Source organism: Cydia pomonella, chromosome 14 (assembly GCF_033807575.1).
Source record: "Cydia pomonella isolate Wapato2018A chromosome 14, ilCydPomo1, whole genome shotgun sequence".
NCBI classification, from domain to species: Eukaryota; Metazoa; Arthropoda; class Insecta; order Lepidoptera; family Tortricidae; genus Cydia; species Cydia pomonella.
Genome location: NC_084716.1, coordinates 13520714 through 13539459, shown reverse-complemented (window position 1 = coordinate 13539459; position 18746 = coordinate 13520714). Strand labels below are relative to the sequence as shown.

The window sequence follows — 18746 nt, the reverse complement described above, 5'->3', positions numbered from 1 at the left end:
AATTAACTATATACGTATGTCTATCTTCGCCTAGTGCCCATAGTACAAGCTTTGCTTAGTTTAGGGTTAGGTCGATCCGTGTCCCCAAATATGTATCTATTTACATTGAAAAAAATAAAGTGTAATTGATAAACAAATCTTAAACCATTTTGCCGGATTTACTACAAGTAATCTTATTTCTCATATTCAAAGCAGTTGCAAAACAAATTACAACATAAATCATGTTTAAGCCCTAGCCAGGCAAAATACATGAAAGTTACAAACGAGCTGGGATAAAAGTTACTCAAATGGGCATTCCGCGATAAAAATGACAAGTCTAATGTAAGAGCATCATTCTCTCGCGCATATAGGGGAGACCGGGGCAAGATGAATCTCGGGGCACGACGGAAAAAAGTGCGTGAGTTACGTACGATATTGAGCGACAGATGCGCCACTCGTATTATTTTTGGTCGCGGTTCACCGCTCAGTGGAAAAAAACGAGTTCCCTCTTGTTTCGGCTGCTCCGCGTAAAAAAATCTTAATATTTAGAATAATATTACGATATTTTAAGTCAAAGTCGATGTATTATGAAGTTAGTAAGAATGTTTTTACAATATTTTCAAGCTAAACACCGTTAAGAAAGATCAGTTTTTTTATTAGGTGCTTATAACCTACACAGCTTCAGATTAGTAATGCTATTATTATTATAGTATTATTTAAAATAAAATGTTCGTTGGGGCAAAACGGTCGGGACAAAATGGAATGGTATGCCGTTTTGTCCCGTTTTACGATTTGTGCTAAACATTTTATAATTCTTGGATTGTAACTGTGAGCCTCGTGAGCATTGTCAGCCCAACTAAAATATGTGCTCTTTTGTCCCGTAGATTATCCATTATGCCCCGAGCTAGGGGACAAGATGGAATACTTATGTTCTGTATTGTTTTTTCTAATTACCGAAAACTAAGTGATTTAGACAGTAAAACAATTTGATTATAACCTGTATTAAGTTTACTTACTGATGTTGCCATTTATGTAAAAGTAATTTCATTTAACAGTTACAATTTCCTCATATGGGAGATTTTTCCTTAGGCATCCGTCTTGTACCGGTCTCCCCTACTGTGCGTACATAAACCCAAACGGACAGTTAACATATGCTGAGCTACGGTCGTAACCGATAACATGGATTTCCCGGTATGTAGCGGAAATGCTTCGTAGACGCAAAACGAAATCGTGTCGTGATTATCGCTGAATAGGTTAGCACATTTTCAATCTAATTCCTATGCGTCAATTCACGCTTTTCGTAATAGAGACCTTGTTGGAAGGGAGAGTTCTTGTATTTTAAGAACATTTTCACAACTTTTGGACTAAAGCTGGCTCAATAGCTTAAAGAAACTTTTGATGATAATTCTCTGTAACCAGTGGAAAATTCGCTAATGAAATCGAGTTTTTTATTTATTTAATTACAAGAGTTTACAAGATTTTCTTAAAATGTAATACTATTACAGTTTAAGGCAATCTAGTACACAATAACACAATAATTATATTTTATAATAATTCCTGTATTAAATAATTCTATCAAGCGGTTACTTACCGAATATTATTATTAATGTTTCATGCTGACCGTACAGAAAATTGTTGTTTTTAAAAATAAAAAAACCGGCCAAGAGCATGTCGGGCCACGCTCAGTGTAGGGTTCCGTAGTTACTCTTCCGTCACAATAAGCTAAACTGGAGCTTAAAGTATAGTAAATTGTTAACCAAGGGATGAAACGGTACCTTTCACCTGAGTTAAACAAATAGGCAAATTTGCATAATCAGTACCAAATTAAAATAAGACTTTTTACTATGAAGGGAAAACTTTTTGCGATAACTCAAAAACAGCTAAACTGATCATGTCCGCTATAGTTTTCATTTAATGTCTTTCTTAAGCTCTACTTTCACGATTTTTTTCATATTTTTTGGACCTATGGTTCAAAAGTTAGAGGGGGGGGGGACACATTTTTTTTTATTTCGGTGCGATTATCTCCGAATATATTCACATTATCAAAAAATATTTTTTGAAAGACCTTTCCAATGATACCCCACACTCTAGGGTTGAAGCGAAAAAAAAATTTCACCCCCACTTTACGTGTAGGGGAGGTACCCTAAAAAAAAAATTTAGATTTTATTGTACGACTTTGTCGGCTTTATTGATTTATATATCCATGCCAAATTTCAGCTTTCTAGACAGACAGACAGATAGACGGACATGGCGAAACTATAAGGGTTCCGTTTTATGCAATTTGGCTACGGAACCCTAAAAAGATATTCCTAAAAGATCTCGACAGAGCTTACCCTCTGCGTACAAAACAAGGATATTGCTGGGAATTTATACTTGGATATTATTTTTACTCCTCTCTACTTTCCCGGGGCCAACAATTTGAAAGATTTTTTTTAACAAGCAGATACGTCTGCGAGCGATAGATCCTACAAATTTTTATATTAAAGCCAGAGTGTGTATACAACCTGCTAATGTATGAGCAAGGTTTCCCCGCTGCACCTATATAATTAGCTTTAATTTTAATCGTATATTTTATTTTATTGTACATTTGCGTTATTGTAATGTAATGGGTTGATACCTGAATAAATAACATTTTTATTATAAGGGAAATAATGGAAAGATTCCAACGCTGTTTCTGCTGCACATCAATGACATGTTGTCTATCGGCGATATTCATTGCTATGCGGACGATAGCACTGGGGATGCCTTTTACACAGGCCGCGCTAACATCCCTCGTTCTGAGGTGCTGGAGAGCCGTGAAAACCTTGTGTCGGATATTGAGAGTACTCTATCCAGAGTTTCGGTGTGGGGTCGGGATAATTTAGTCCGGTTCAACCCCACAAAGACACAAGTTTGCGCGTTTACCGCTAAGAAAACCCCATTTACTGTGGTCCCACAGTTCCAAGGCACAGCCCTTACCATGTCAGGGAGTATTGGGATCCTCGGTGTCGACATCTCCAGTGACGTCCAATTCCGTAGTCATCTGGCAGGGAAGGCTGCGCTGGCATCTAAAAAACTCGGTGTGCTCAATAAAGCAAAGCGATACTTTACTCCAGGGCAAAGACTGCTACTTTATAAATCGCAAGTGAGACCCCATATGGAGTATTGCTGTCACCTTTGGGCAGGAGCACCTGGATGCCAGCTTGGGCCCTTCGACTCAGTTCAAAGACGTGCTGTAAGAATCGTCGACGATCCCAAACTCACAAGCGGTATTGAACCTTTAAGTCTAAGGAGAGACTTTGCCTCCTTATGTGTGTTCTACCGCTTGTACAATGGGCTGTGCTCTGTAGAATTGTTTGACATGATGCCCACGGCTACTTTCTATCACCGCACCGCCCGCCGTCGGCAGGATGTTCATCCTCGCATCCTAGAACCTAAATGGTCACGCACTGTGCGGTTTAAGAGGAACTTCCTCCCGCGCACGCTCCGGTTGTGGAATGAGCTACCTGCCGAGGTTTTCCCGAGGGTCTACAGTATGAGGTTCTTCAAAAAAGGAGTGTACAGATTTTTAAAGGGTCGGCAACGCGCATGTAACACCTCTGGAGTTGCAGGCGTCCATAGGCTACGGTGACTGCTTACCATCAGGCGGGCCGTATGCTTGCTTGCCACCGTCGTGGTATAAAAAAAAAAAGATTTGCGCATTTCTGGTAGGCTTCCGCAGTATTAGTTTGTATTACCGTGTAAGCGCTCTGGTTATTATTTACTGTTAGCTTATATGAGAAATATACGAAATTAAAATTGAAAAAGTGATACACGAAGTGCAGAGGTCGCGGTTTCAAAGCCTACCAGAATTGTATTTATTTTTTATTTTTTCCTTTAATAGATATAAAAAAGTTGATTTTTTTTTAAATAGTCTGAAGAGAATGAAAAAGCATTACTTTGTATGAAAGCTTCAAAAAAGTGTAGTTAGGCAAGTGCAAAATAAAAGTGACGTGAGTGAGTGATTGAGTGAGTGAGTAAGTGAGTCTAAAATATTGATAGCTATAAGTATAGCTATCAATATTTTATAATTCACTGAAAAAGCGTACAGCGTGAAAGTAAGCGATACTTGTAGCTTATAGACGATTGCAACTATAGAAGATTCAAAGCGTCACGTTAGCGGCTTTTATACCAACAAGTATAAAGATTATTTCCTCAACAATAAGATTTGTTTCCTTAAATAATCTAAAGTTTTACCAAATTACGTATAAATACGAATCTATTGAAACTTCAAACTCCATACCGGCACTTTAATTAATAGGGCATTAAATACACCAGGAAGACGCATTCAGATACGGACATTATTATCTAATTGGTGTCATATTTAACATTCCAAGCCATCCCGCTTTCATTAATCAATCCGAGCGAAAAGGACAAATGGAGACGAAAATCATGTCAGTATCATAATTATTTCAATATTATAAATACACCGCTTTAATAATTTTTCACTGAAAAAATATGATCTATCGAGCACACATTAAAGTGATTTTCATTAAGATTAACTGCTTTATACAATATCAACAAATGTTCGAAAAACAGTAAAATACATAACAGTAACGTTAACTGTTTGAACATTTTAGCTACTCAAAACGGTAAAATTTACCGTCTTTTTTGAACAGTAAAATTTACTGTTTTGTTCGATAGGCTCATATGGAACTGTTTAAAGCATTAAAGGTGAATGCAATTTCAATTGTTTAAAATGTTTTTTTTTAACCAGTGTTTTTGCGTGCGTAGCACAGCTATAATATGCGTTACACTTAATTACGAGGATACTTAAACATGTTTTATAAAAGAAAATATTAAGCAACGTGATAAAAATACAACGTCAAACAAAACTGCCGTTTACTTGCTACGGCCTACGGCGTAGCACTTCGTAGTAAACATTTAAGGAAAATAGACACGACTTTGGAACATCTTTCATTTATATCCGTAGATGTGATTACATGTGCAATGGGATTACATAATCGAATGCCCCAATCTCCGTTCTGTCACTGTGGGACTAGACGTGGACTTGCGTTTCACTCTTACGTCGTTACTCTGCCACTGATTCGCACTATACGCTATGCATCCAGCTTTGGCATGCGAACAGCCAAGGAACTAACTTCCTGTAAATCTATTCCTAATAGTAGACTTACAATAACTTGTATCTTTTTAAATCGAGAGTGAATAGACATCTTTTAGGTAAACATGCTCCATCCTAGACTGCGTCGGCACTTACCCTCAGATTAGATTGTGGTAAAATGCTTACTGTTTTCCAATAGAAAAAAAGTTAATATAACAGAATCCTGATTTAGTAAAGCCACTGGCTGGAAGGAGGCAAAAACTTACCTAACGGTCGTTTGGTGGAAATATTGGTTACAAAAAGGATCCCTTTGTAACCCACCGCTATTATTGCTGGACATAAAAGGGTAAAGAGGATGTCTGGTTAATTATCATATGGTACATCACATTTTTTTAAATATAAGTCGGTGGCAAACAAGCCGGCTACCGCGCCCGTGTGACAAAAAGCAACTCCAATGGCATCAAAATTTGTAAATTTTGTGCTCCAGTGGCTGTAATTAAATCTTGGAAGCAAATTTGACCCACTTCACACTTCGTTGACATGGTATAATGGGTTTGATAATTGAAATTGAAAGTCAAAATATGAGCTCTGTAATAAAATTTTACAGAGTTAGTAAGGGGCCAAAAACGTCCGGAAAAACTGGCTTCTTTTCTGTGAGCATTGCGAAAGTTAACGATTTAAGAACGTTTTTCTAAGACTTTCATCACGCAAATTCAAAAAAGTACTTTTTGCATCTCGATAAGGACGACAATTATGCTAAATCTCTATAAATTTTAATCCAGTAACTTTTTCGCCTTTTGTAATGGGGTCCTTTTGCGTCAAATCAGCTTTGTTTCACGAAAGGAACAATCGTGCCAAGCGGCATCGCCTGAGACAAAAGTGCATACTCACTGCACTATGAAAGGCACAAATTATAAACATTGAAATGCTTTGTCTCGGAAACTATTAAGTCAACATAGACCATTCAAGTCTTGTACTGTAGCAAAAGCCAACTTTAAAAACGCCTGAGAAGGTAATATCAAAAACTAGCCCTTTAGGGTTATAAGTGCCCAAATCTAAAAGAAAAACACTAATTTTTCGTGGTTTTTTCAATTTTTGACAAAGTTGCGTTCGGCGCTCGAGGTCACAAACTTAGGGGCAACATCATAAACTAGTTTGCAAAAAACCTAAACTACCGGATTTGAGGCAAACGCTAATGTGTAAAGTTACTGTATTATTTATGATGTTCACAGGAAAGTCGCGTAACATTAACTCAAACTAAAAAATATTATGACCCGAGAATTGTTTTGCTTAGTGTGTATATATATATCTTAAGACCCAGTTAACGATCTATTATTATGATAAATCACAACTTACTCAAACAATAATCCGTACCGTCTACCGATCAGGCCGCCAAGTTAGATTTGTTCATGTCTCGTTTGAAATCTACAATTCATCATTACAATAATCCCTGCCCCTATAATGCTGACTAGGAATCGGCCCGATTCGAAGAATGATTAAGACACGTTTAACATACTGGAAAGATCTTTAAAATATCGATATCTAAACGCCTTGTCAAAATTGACGTTTATTTCGATTCTACTGTGATCCGAATAAGACAATCTACGATATTTCCCGAATCGAGCTGCTTCTGTCAATTATACGACATATAAACGATATCTAAAATAGAACTTATCTAAACCGGAAATTATCGTTATCGTATCTCATTCTTCGAATAGCGCCGAATGGCGTGGTAAACTTTGCCATCTTCAGAATTAGATAGACCAGCTATAATATCACCTGTCAGAAAGTGGCAATGAAGCATTCCACGGGTTTTATGTCGTGTATCTATAAGAACGTTTTTGGGCATTTAAAGCCTATGTTTATTTTTGGGCCAAATTTTTGACAACAGGAAAAGAAACTTGCAAAAATTTGTAAAATTCGCGTATAACGGCAGACAATTTCATGCAATGATCCCAATATGGTAGTCAATAAATTATATAGCACCTCGTGCCGCTGTTGTCATGGTATCATATTATCTTATTCTACTTTGTAACTCCCACTCGGAAAATACATTTGAAGCATATTTCTCGAACAAATCAAATGCGGGACGCGCTAAATAAAAAGAACAAACTTGATTCGCTCAAGAATGCTCTTTATTGGGAGAAAATACAAAGAAAAAATACGGAACTGAACGGTACTCAAACGATTTTATGAGCACATGTAAATACTTTATTGCATCAAAACCTGTAAAAGTAAGAGACAATCTACTTTTTACCTTACTGTAAATTTTATGCTTATTTTATTGGGGTGCAAAATATGCCTTTTCGCACTTTATATTTTGTTCAATACTGGCAATACGTTTCTGTCGCAAGTTGCGGTTTTGAAACTGAGGAGTTAAGTAGCTATTTAGGAGGCGTATTCTGATTGTAATAACAGGTTATAAATTTGATCTTGATCTGTTATCAAACGTGACGTTTTTGGTTTAAGAGGTTCGACTCCATGTCTCAAAAATAGAATAGGTACAAATTAGGTTTTACACTCAAAGCGTCCTGTTACACATATATTTTTTGCACATAGGTACTTTCTATTTATAAATCAATTATTAATCTAGTTGATTATGAGAATAATAACAAAAAAAAATACACTTTATAGGGAAATAGTACTATTCCTAATATTAAAACTAACCAGATTTTTTATCTCAATCAAACGTCACAACTGCTTGAAATATAGGATGCAAAGTTTGAACAGAACGACACACAAACTTTTCAAGTGAAATAAAGGAAAAGGCGACGGCTAATAATAGATACCGCTCCGCTGCCGAGGGCGCTGCTTCCTTTCCTTTAATCTCAAATTTGACAGCCGATCTAAGTTAGAGTTTGGCCAGGAAGTCGTTACACAAACTATTTTTTAATTATTAATTTGGCCACAATTTTGCCCATCAAGTATAAGTTTAGCAGTAAGGGCGTGCGACTTTTAATCTGGAGATCTGATAAGATAAGATAAGATTTCTTTATTGTCAAAGCTATGTTTGTAAATAGGTCTTATAAATATCACAAAAGTCTACACTTAAACCTATAACAATAACATAACATCAAAACATTTCATCTTCTATGTACATAAAATATTCATTTAAATTATAGAAACTTTTGGTTAACAGCCATTTCTTGAGCGTGTTTTTAAATCTGATCCCATTTTGGGCCTTAATATATTCAGCAAGTGATTATTTATTTTTATTCCTGTGTCATATGTGGTCCTTAGTATAAAACTAGAAGGTCTAACCGTACAAACTCTGTACTGTGTCTGACTCGTACTTACCAATGATATTTTGTAACTTATGTACGACATATCATTTGATATTTACAAATCACTTTTCGGTGAAGGAAAACAAAAAAAACGCTGAAGCAAACCGGACTAATCCCAATAAGGCCTAGTTTCCCCTCTGGGTTGGTGGATGTCAGTCGCTTTCGTAAAAACTTTAAACAACAACAAACAGACTCACTCACAGACTCTTAAACCTTTCTTATGAAAGGAGTTCCACAATATCATACATAGGTAAAGTAGTAAAATTGACAATCGTCTTTTTCATAACAATGTGAGTGCGTCCTTATTCTGTCAAAGAATGAAGTAGGTCGCGCGTAGAAAAGATATATTTATACCTTGACGACCGGTCTGGCCTAGTGGGTAGTGACCCTGCCTATGAAGCCGATGGTCCCGGGTTCAAATCCTGGTAAGGGCATTTATTCGTGTGATGAGCATGGATATTTGTTCCTGAGTCATGGGTGTTTTCTATGTATTTAAGTATTTATAAATATTTATATATTATATATATCGTTGTCTAAGTACCCTCAACACAAGCCTTATTGAGCTTACTGTGGGACTTAGTCAATTTGTGTAATAATGTCCTATAATATTTATTTATTTATTTATTTATATTATAGTTGTCAAGCGGATCCCAGGCTCCCATGAGCCGTGGCAAAATGCCGGGACATGAGCATAATTTAAAAAAAAGATACGAATGACTTGGTGCCCTTTTACAACTTCTAATTACGAACGAGACGTAATCCAATAAAATATACAGGACTTTATAACGAAAAGAAAACGGAGTTCTTAAGTTCAATTAGTGTAATTCGGGCTTAAGTTTCATTTTGTAATCTAATTTATGGTAGACTATTGTTTTATTGCTTAAGAGGAAAGAGGACGGCCGCTTCTCCTTACTAACGTAGTCCTCATTTTCCTTTCTGGTTATTGACATTTTGGAAAATATTTTACATAATTTGATATATTAGGGTTCCGTACCCAAATGGCAAAAAACGGAACCCTTATGGATTCGTCATGTCTGTCTGTCTGTCCGTCCGTATGTCATAGCCACTTTTTTCCGAAACTATAAGAACTGTACTGTTGAAACTTGGTAAGTAGATGTAAGATTTTCACACAAAAATAGAAAAAAACAATAAATATTGGGGGTTCCTCATACATAGAACTGAAAATCAAAAACTATTTTTCATCAAACCCATACGTGTGGGGTATCTATGGATAGGTCTTCAAAAATAATATTGAGGTTTTTAATATCATTTTTTTCTAAACTGAATAGTTTGCGCGAGAGACACTTCCAAAGTGGTAAAATGTGTGTCCCCCCCCCCCCACCCTTGTATTTTCTAAAATAGGAGAATGATAAAACTAAAAAAAATATATGATGTACATTACCATGCAAACATCCACCGAAAATTGGTTTGAACGAGATCTAGTAAGTAGTTTTTCTTAATACGTCATAAATGGTACGGAACCCTTCATGTGCAAGTCCGACTCGCACTAGGCCGCTTTTTTTATTATTACCTTGCGTCTTTTACAATATAGTGGCAAAACACAATTATATTGTACGGTTAACTGTTGAGATACACGAGCCCTTGCATAATACGAACGTGTATGCACGATGGGTTAGACATCTCTGCACTTAATGTACCATTTAATGACCCATTTATCATACTACAAGCTTAAAATTCCGAGCCAGTTCCGAGGGACAAATCTAGTAAGATTTATTAACTGAGACTGGTCTGGAATTAGAAATCAGGTCCCAGCGTCAAGAACAGATCGCTCAGTAGCGATAAGACCGCTTGCTGGTTAACTCTGTTAATATGTAGGTATACTTTTGTGTAATAAATTAATAATTAATCTTAACTCGTATTATATGTGACAAATCATGATACTTAAGCGACTGAATTTGCCAGCGTCCATAAGATATTATATCCGCTTACCAACATTTGGATCGTACGCTTGTTTCCCGTTGGAGTGGTATGTAAAATATCCCCTATAAAGCTTTAAAATAAATGAAAAGTGAAAAAAAAAACCACTGTCTCAGGTAAGAAACGAACTCGCGACTCTGGACCAAACTAGACCAAATTTTTCTGTGTCTGTTTACGATTAAATATTGACCCCTAAAAAGCAGACAGCAATTATTTCATTAAGCCCAGCATAGCGTCAGGCTGGAATTACCCGAGTAATAAACTTGATACTGGGGCGATGAGAAATTAAGGTTACCTAGGTAACCTGGGCTAATACTTGGCATGCGCCCTCGTCGGGTGTCTTAATATTTCACTAAGATGCCGCTTTTTAAGCCGTATCCACTTTACTTTTAACTGAGTTACGTAAAGTCTTGCAAGTGGATTCGTCTACTAAGAGTGCTCATAACTTGAAATGTCTATAATAGCGCTTGTTAAAGATATTCCCAGAGTCTAGATTAAAGAACAATCCAATGCAATAACCAACCAAGTACCTCTTGTTAAAGGCGTTAAAATAAAGGAATTTAAATATTACAGTGACGATGAGAAACTATTCAAACACGTAAGTGAGAAAACGCCTTTTAATTAAAATATCGTAAATGTCGGTTCATTATTTTTTTAAATGCCTAAAAAGTGACATTCATTCAACCAGAAACGTCACTTTTGACACTGCCAGATCAGAACCATATCGGAAACAGATCGAAAAACTAAAACTCGAATTGGTTTTAATAGCTGATTGCTAGTTCAATGTCTTGAGACTAATGCCTTACGCAAGTTTTATTTTACGTTTGTTACAATGAATAACGACTGATTCAAATGAACGGTTTGTATATTCCCACTGCTCTTTCCTTTTCCATATTTTCTATATTCATTTCCCACTTTTCATTACTGATGATTGATGTAATGTTTACTTTGATTTTCCAATCTAGCTCTGATTTTTCCCGGGGAACCGCAGTTCATCAATACGTGCCATACATATTTTGTTTATGTTGCATATCATTAATTCATTCCTGACCGTTTCAATCAACGTAACTGTAACTGTGCAAATTTTGGAATTACTTATTCCACGAGAATTCAGTCGATTTAGTCAGAAAATAGTGAATTTCATTATTCGACAAACGTCAACTGGAGCATTTAATATAATACTTACGCATATCCAAATTTCCTACTTGTATTAACTTATTATTCGATATAAAAGAAATTTTCTTAATAACTTTTTATATAAATATTCCGCAGAACAAAATTTAATAGAAAACCTCTGAAACTACTTATTCAAAAAATTTTGTCATAATTCCACGAACTCCCAAAATATAATAAATCCGACATCTTGAAAGATCCCTTTATCTTTCGCAGTTTTAGGGATCTTTGGACATCGTGACTCGCAATAGACCCAAGTTGAAAATAACATGGAGTCATGCAGGGTTTTGTAACATCGGTACGTAGGTACTTATACGAAAAGTCGATGGGCGATTTCTATTTTTTAATTCAAATCACGTTTCAGAACTAACTTTCTTGTTTCTTAATTATTATAATTAGATTTATCAAGATAGGCAATAAAGGAGACATATTCAAATATAATTTCAGCATGCAAATTTGGATGATTTTGGAAATTAGGGTTATTTTTATTATCAGCACAACGTTTTCCTCACTGCGCTTATAAAGAACCGGAAAAAAACAACACGTCTCAATCCAAGGGTGAGGAAAAGCTGTGGGGAAACTATGCCACGTTGGGGTTAGGTAGACCTAGAAGAAAAACTAAATGTATAGTCTGGCAAACACAACTTGTCAGCCGGTAAGAACCAGGAAAACTACACTCGTCCCTTTCTTTTAAGTGTTCGTACTAGGGTAAGGCAAAAACAGTATGATTCTCTCTGTCTTAGTTTGAGATGAGATAGTACTGGGCCAAACTACATATATTCCTTATTGGCTATCCGCCACAATATGTTTAGCATGGCTTTTTAGCATAGCGTATGTGAGATGATAGCCTGTTAGCATTGTTATAAGTATCTCTCTCTCTGCCGAAGTATTTTTTTTTTATTTTTTTTTTATTTATTAATAAAACTTAAATCTATCATTACAGGTTTAGCCTAATGCGATAGATAAGCGACAAACCAATAATCAGAGTTATTGACTATATAATTATAAACTTAACCTAATTTTATCATTGCAGCCTTTGTGAGATCATTCAGAGAGCACGTAAATATGTCCAATTTCAACGCAAGTTTATTGATAGTGCGAATGGCCCTCGTTAGCGGGGCTTCCCTCAGCAGTTTTGTGCGAGCAAGGGGTACGGCCAGCAGCGGCGGGCGGCGGCGACGCCACACGTGCCGGTCCGGCACGTACAGCGCCAGGGCGTGCAGGACCCCGGGGTTACACAACTCGCCTCTCATCACCCTAACTACATATGAAGCGAGGGCAAGTTCCCGCCTCACCTCTAGCTTGCTATACCCTATCATTCCCAGCACGAACAGCGTGGGATACAGCAAGGGATATAATAAGTATGTGCCTTGCATAAGGTACATACATACTTATTGTAGGTATTGACTGACGTTTATCTGACATGGCTATTTGTACGGTACAAATAACCATACATTTGACATGCCCCTCCCTCGCAAAAATCGGCAGACTGTACAGAAAATAACAGATAAAGCGTCTCCAGTTACTAAATGCTCCCTAGAGTCAAGTAGAGTAACCAATTGAATTGATAAATGAATATAACTGTAGTCAGTGACTGTATAATAAAATAACCTCAATAATCTCGGAAATGATTGCCTTTTGAAGCTCGCTTGATTAGACCCTAATTACTCAGCTCTGTTATTGAGTTATTGGTTTCTACGTACTAGGGATTAATGTGTGGTAATTAATTGCTTTGTTTGTTTGAAAAATAATAACGGTATGTTATATAATACTTAATTTAAATCCATTAAACCATTAAAAGTCCTATCGGTAACCGTTTATAGATTTTAATATTCTCCCTGGCTTTAATTTTTTATGTTCAAAGAAATATCTAAATTTTTCCAATAATAACATAAACCTTCCTCAGCCGCACTGAGCCCGTAAAAATACGTCTAAGACAATTGCGGCTCCGAACCCTCGTTTTATGTGGCCCCTATAACACAAAACCTTGCGTTACTTGGTAGTAAAGTCTAACGTCAAATATATTAAGATATGACTTAGTATTCTACTTGCTAGACTATGAAACGATCTTATGTGGTCATCACATCAGTTGAAAAACGTCTAAGGCAGTAGGTACCCCACAAGGATCTTCACAAATCGCCCTTACCCAGCCCGCATGCAATTAATTCCTATGATCTTGACTAATAACGGCCCGATTCGAACTTTAAGATACGTCAAATATTCAGTCTAGATACGATATGTTTCTTCAAATAAAAATGTCACTTTTGACACTGACATATCCGATCCATAGCATATCTGGACCTAATATTTGACGTATCTTAAAGTTGGAATTCGGCAGTAAGTATTGGAAACCGGTAGCCATGGGCTAACGATAAGTAGGTGCTTTTGAAGACATTCGTGCCTTCACGCACTCTAGAGTCGAGATATACGAGTATAGATATAGAACTAATTAACAAAAGGTAGTGTTTTATATAACCGTTTGTGATATAACCGTTGCTACCTCTTTTCGAAATACTTAACCTTGTTTCTTACTCCGGCTATTTTTGCGACTTTTTTCCTTAGGTGAAAGTTTTCTGACTGTATAGTTTTTGTTTAGTTTCTAAACTCAGTGCTAGCCCACAGGCTATGCTAACTCATTTTAGAAATGGCCGCGAATTCTCGCCGCCGGCGCCGACACTTAAATTATTAATCAATTATTATTCTTTTTTTTAATTTATTACGAGCATTGGCAACTAGGCCATCAGCTCAAACATAAAATACAAAAGTAAGTACATTTCTTAACTTATAACTAATACACAAAACAAACTGACAAACATCAGTGTTATCGTATGTTGCTTTTAGGAAACACCATATAAAGTTCAAATTTATTTTCATTAAAACACACTAAGGGTATTGAAATATGGAACTAGCAATCTGCAGAGGTTTTTGCACGTCGGGGACCAGCACCAAAACGTCCAAATAAGAAAAGAACTATTTCAATATAAAACAAACGCGAAAGCTATTTTTGACATACATAAGTAGGTTTTAAAAGTCAAATGTTCATACAATGCGGATACAAAGCCCAGAGGTTAAAACTGTTTCACAGGCCTCGTCTGGCATTTATCGTCGACATCAAGGGTTCGTCGGCGGTAAAAGCCAAATAATGAATGAAAAGTAACGTATATTTACCATCTTCTTAAAGACATTCATCACATTGTAAAAAGTATTTCTTGGGGCCGAATTTTTATTTTTAACCGACTTCAATTTCATAGAAGGAGGAGGTTCTGTATTCGGTTGTGGCTATTTTTTTTGAGCATTCGATTTCGTGTGGATACCTTCAATACCCCACTACTAGGCATTTATATTCTAGTGGCCAATATCACTAGATTCCCAGTTTCTGTCGCACATATTTAAAAAACAGAATTTAGCCGTTTCCGCGCGCTCTAAATTCAAACATCGGTCCCCTGGTTGGTAAAAGTGAACATTTATAAAACTCGGAAACGTATAACGTAATGCAGCGACATCAAATTGATGTCATCTCATTTGTAACACACCTATGTAAACGCGGTAAATTCGGATAAATTAGTGTAATACAATGAGATCCTTGTTAAAACAAACCTTGATAAATTTAAAAATTACCTTGTTTTATTGGGTTATGTAATATTTAAGTAGGTATTATGCTTAGGAGAATTATGGCTCTAGTTTAGCGAGAACTTCTGTACAACAATAACTTCTTTAGACAAATTTGAATCTGAATCCGGATAACTTAGGAACTTTCCACAGCGATAATTAATATTAAAGCCGTCAGAGATATTTATGGCCTAAGACTTTATATTAATGGATTGTATAGTCTATCCCCCTTATTCATAAAACTTTACGGGCCTGATTTAGTTAAATTATGGTTTATCCCTTTCTCACAAATACATAAGTCAGAATGACAGATAAAGACAAACAATTTACAGCTAATTCAGGCTAGTAACGCGTTTATGAATAACGCCATAGGAGTATACAGCATAGAATATGCAGTGATCCTAAAATACGTTGGCAAAACAATTTGTATTATTTTTCTTTTAATCCTTCCTTATGTTTCTATTTTTTTTTCTAATGTGGAACGTACCACATTACAATATATAAATTATATTTAGAGATGTTTTTCATTGTGATTGACATCTGTATATACAATTTATAGATTATAATTCTTAATCAAACGTCGTATACAAAATTGAATTAAAAATATTAAAACTACAATCATTTGAAAATAAAATAAAATAGAAAGTCAGTAAATAGTAGTTGTTGCAAAAAAGTTCAGCAACAAACAAACAAACAACACAACACAAACAACACAAGTATATAAGTAAAAAATATATTTACTGTTCGCTACTTTTGATTGATCTAACAAAAGCCAAAATATTAATTTAGCTGATCGAACCATCAGGAAAACCAACCAATAATTCCAACAAACAAATTTCACAATATTTCAAATAATTCGTCAGAAACTAGGGTAGGCGTGAAAATACCCGGATCAGTATCGGCACCGGTATCAGATAAACCCAAGCTATCTTGAAACCCAATGTTTAATTAAGTTTTAAATTGGAATCTCAATAAGTACCGCTGTTGGGTAAGAGTAATACCGGCTATATTTCGCTTGTGGTTTAATTTATCCTGAGTCCTCTATATTATTTAGATTTAGAAATATTTCGTGTTTGCCGTTAATTTCTTGTGCGTGGATTCTTACGCTCTTGATCACTGTGCTTACGGTTAAAGAACATTTTTAAATATATTTTACGCGCGAGTCCTGTGCGCGAGGCTAAGAATATCCAACAGTTCAAATCTAGGCAGAAGTTGTATATGAATCATCAAAAGGAATTCCAGGATATACACGTTACCAGCCCGGTGACGGATGCGTTCATAAAGTTAACTTTTGGGTACATACTAACTCCATGATACACAATACATGTTATTTATTATTCTGTTCCAGTGTTAATTACCCCGTAAAAACTCTTGTTACCTACGAAATGTTCTCATTTTTTATGTCAATTGTATAATTCGCTAAATAATACCGATACCTCTTCAATTAGCTGACCAAGGGCGGGTTTAAATCCAGCAAGCTGTACCCGCACCTTTTTCATTACTTACACAATCAAATTGTTGCACATTGTTGAGATAAATACCTTACACTTTGTACCTATGTAAGATGGACTACTTACCTACCTAATACATACTTGTGCCTATTTTCTTATTTTCTAGTCTCTCAGGTCAATTCGAACGTACACGGATGTCGTTCAAATATCATGCATTTGACTCATGTCCTTAAATGTCAATACATTTAAGGACAAGTATGAGTCAAATGCGTCACGTCACGTCAAGTCACGGGTGAGACGCACGATATAGTATATTATACAATATAATAGAGAGCTTTGTTGTCGAGTATGTTTAGGCAACGAAGCTTGCTGAGTTGCCTAAGTAAGGTACGAGATTGAAAATCTTGATTGTATCACTATTGTATACAATACTTTTTCTACGAATCATCTAAAATAATACTTTTATTATAAAACCTAAATAATTAATGAAAATTAGTAAGTATCTCAGTAGAAAAAATGTAGTTTAAAATACATAAACGCGCGACTCCGCGCAGCCCATGCTCCGCGCCCCGAACCCCGTGCCCGCACCCATTTAGTATTTTCTATGTGAGCGCGGCGGCACGTGATTGGTCAATTTCTTTTATAGTTGACTACAGTGTATCGAAATGAATCTTATAGTGGAGTGGGAGTCCATACATGAAAAGTACGCAATTATAGTTTGGTATACGAAATCATAATTCAACCATTACAGTCGATGAGTAGAAAACTAAATAATATAGTTCATACATTATTCTAATCGACCTTTCTGTCCCGAACACTTAACGGATTTATGTGTAGTTCATGAATTGTCTTCGAGCATTTAACTAACCGGAAACGCCTTGTCTGTAATTTTCTGTACAAAACAGTCTGCCGATTTTTGCGGGAGAGGGGCACGCCAAATATATAGTCATGTCACATAAACGTTAGTCCATACAATAAGTATGACGTGAGCATGATTGGCTGAGGTTTTCGACAAAGGGGTAAGCTATTAAAAGCGATTCCGGTTGATTAAATGCTCAAAGATTATTGAAGATTGGTGTTGTTTTGTTGGTGTTGACAATAATGCGATTTTTTCGTCAAAAAACAATCATATAATAGACTTCCTACGTGTTCAATAGTGACGTTATCTTCTAGATGCGTATCGCTCCGAGGTGGACCCGAAGGAAAGAATTAAGGGAGGCGCCGGAGATTATACCGCTCTATAGAACGAGCGCTTTCAATCACATTAGGAAAAAAGTACTATAGTAAATTTTCCATTTCGTTACCATCACAAGTGTCTCATGCTTTCCATAGAAGTTTTTAGTGGATCGAAATACCAGACAAACATAAGTCTGTGAATGTAACAAATAAGACCTATTTGTTTTAGTTCGATGTGTTTTCATTTATCTTTTTTCAATTTTAATTGAATTTTTGTCAACCCTGTGTAGACCGTAACACGAGCAATAACATATACCTATATGATAATGTACTCGTATCTATGAATACTAAAACTAGTTTGTATCTGTTTTATAAAAACCCAGCGCTCGCGAACAAATCGGTTCCAATTTGAATACGAAATTCCTGTTTACATATCACGTACAAACCAAATTAAACACATACCGTACACACATTTAAAATAACACATTACCAAATCCACGTTCTCCTTTGCCACTACACTAGCACTTACTTAGAACTTCGGAGACGGAGACAGTATTGGTAAAATTTTGAATGTAACTTTAGGTTCGAATTGGATACGTACGCGCGCGGTGGAAGGGCTAGGGTTGTTACCCTGGCGCCCCGTGCGGTCGGGAGGCGAGCGGAGACGCGAGTGCCGGCCGCCGCGCCACGGCAGCCCTTATACGGCGCCTCAACCCCTACGCGATAGCAGTGGGCGGATCTGACATAGAGTTGTATAAACCATTTTTGGTGGACAACGTATAAAAGTGACAAATTTCTGCAGGTAAAGCAAATGAAACAAACCTTCGTTAAAAAAAAACTAAACTTAATACAACACAGAAAGCCACTAAAAGATGTCCACACAAATACATTAAATACCGCAGCTGGAAATAAAGATTAAAACTAATAAAAAAGCTTAAAACAATTAAGTACCACTGTTTAATACGCACGCGTAATCGCTATTAAAACGTGTGTGAGTAACTATGCTATGTTGAAAAAATTAAAGCTAACAGTCTAAAGGAAAATAAATATTCTTGG

General features: G+C 36.2%; 1 protein-coding gene across 9 annotated transcripts in view; it reads right to left on the bottom strand.

Annotated features, from left to right (window-relative positions):
* The window catches only part of LOC133525011 (U8-agatoxin-Ao1a-like), a 72715-nt gene extending 54301 nt beyond the window's left edge, over positions 1-18414 (bottom strand). For 3 of the 9 annotated variants that reach the window (XM_061861194.1, XM_061861201.1, XM_061861202.1), the window contains exon 1: positions 18220-18379. The gene's annotated coding sequence lies outside the window, so the exon portion shown is untranslated. The other 6 variants (XM_061861199.1, XM_061861195.1, XM_061861200.1 and 3 more) reach the window with 6 other exon arrangements.
* Positions 18415-18746: the final 332 nt, after the last annotated feature.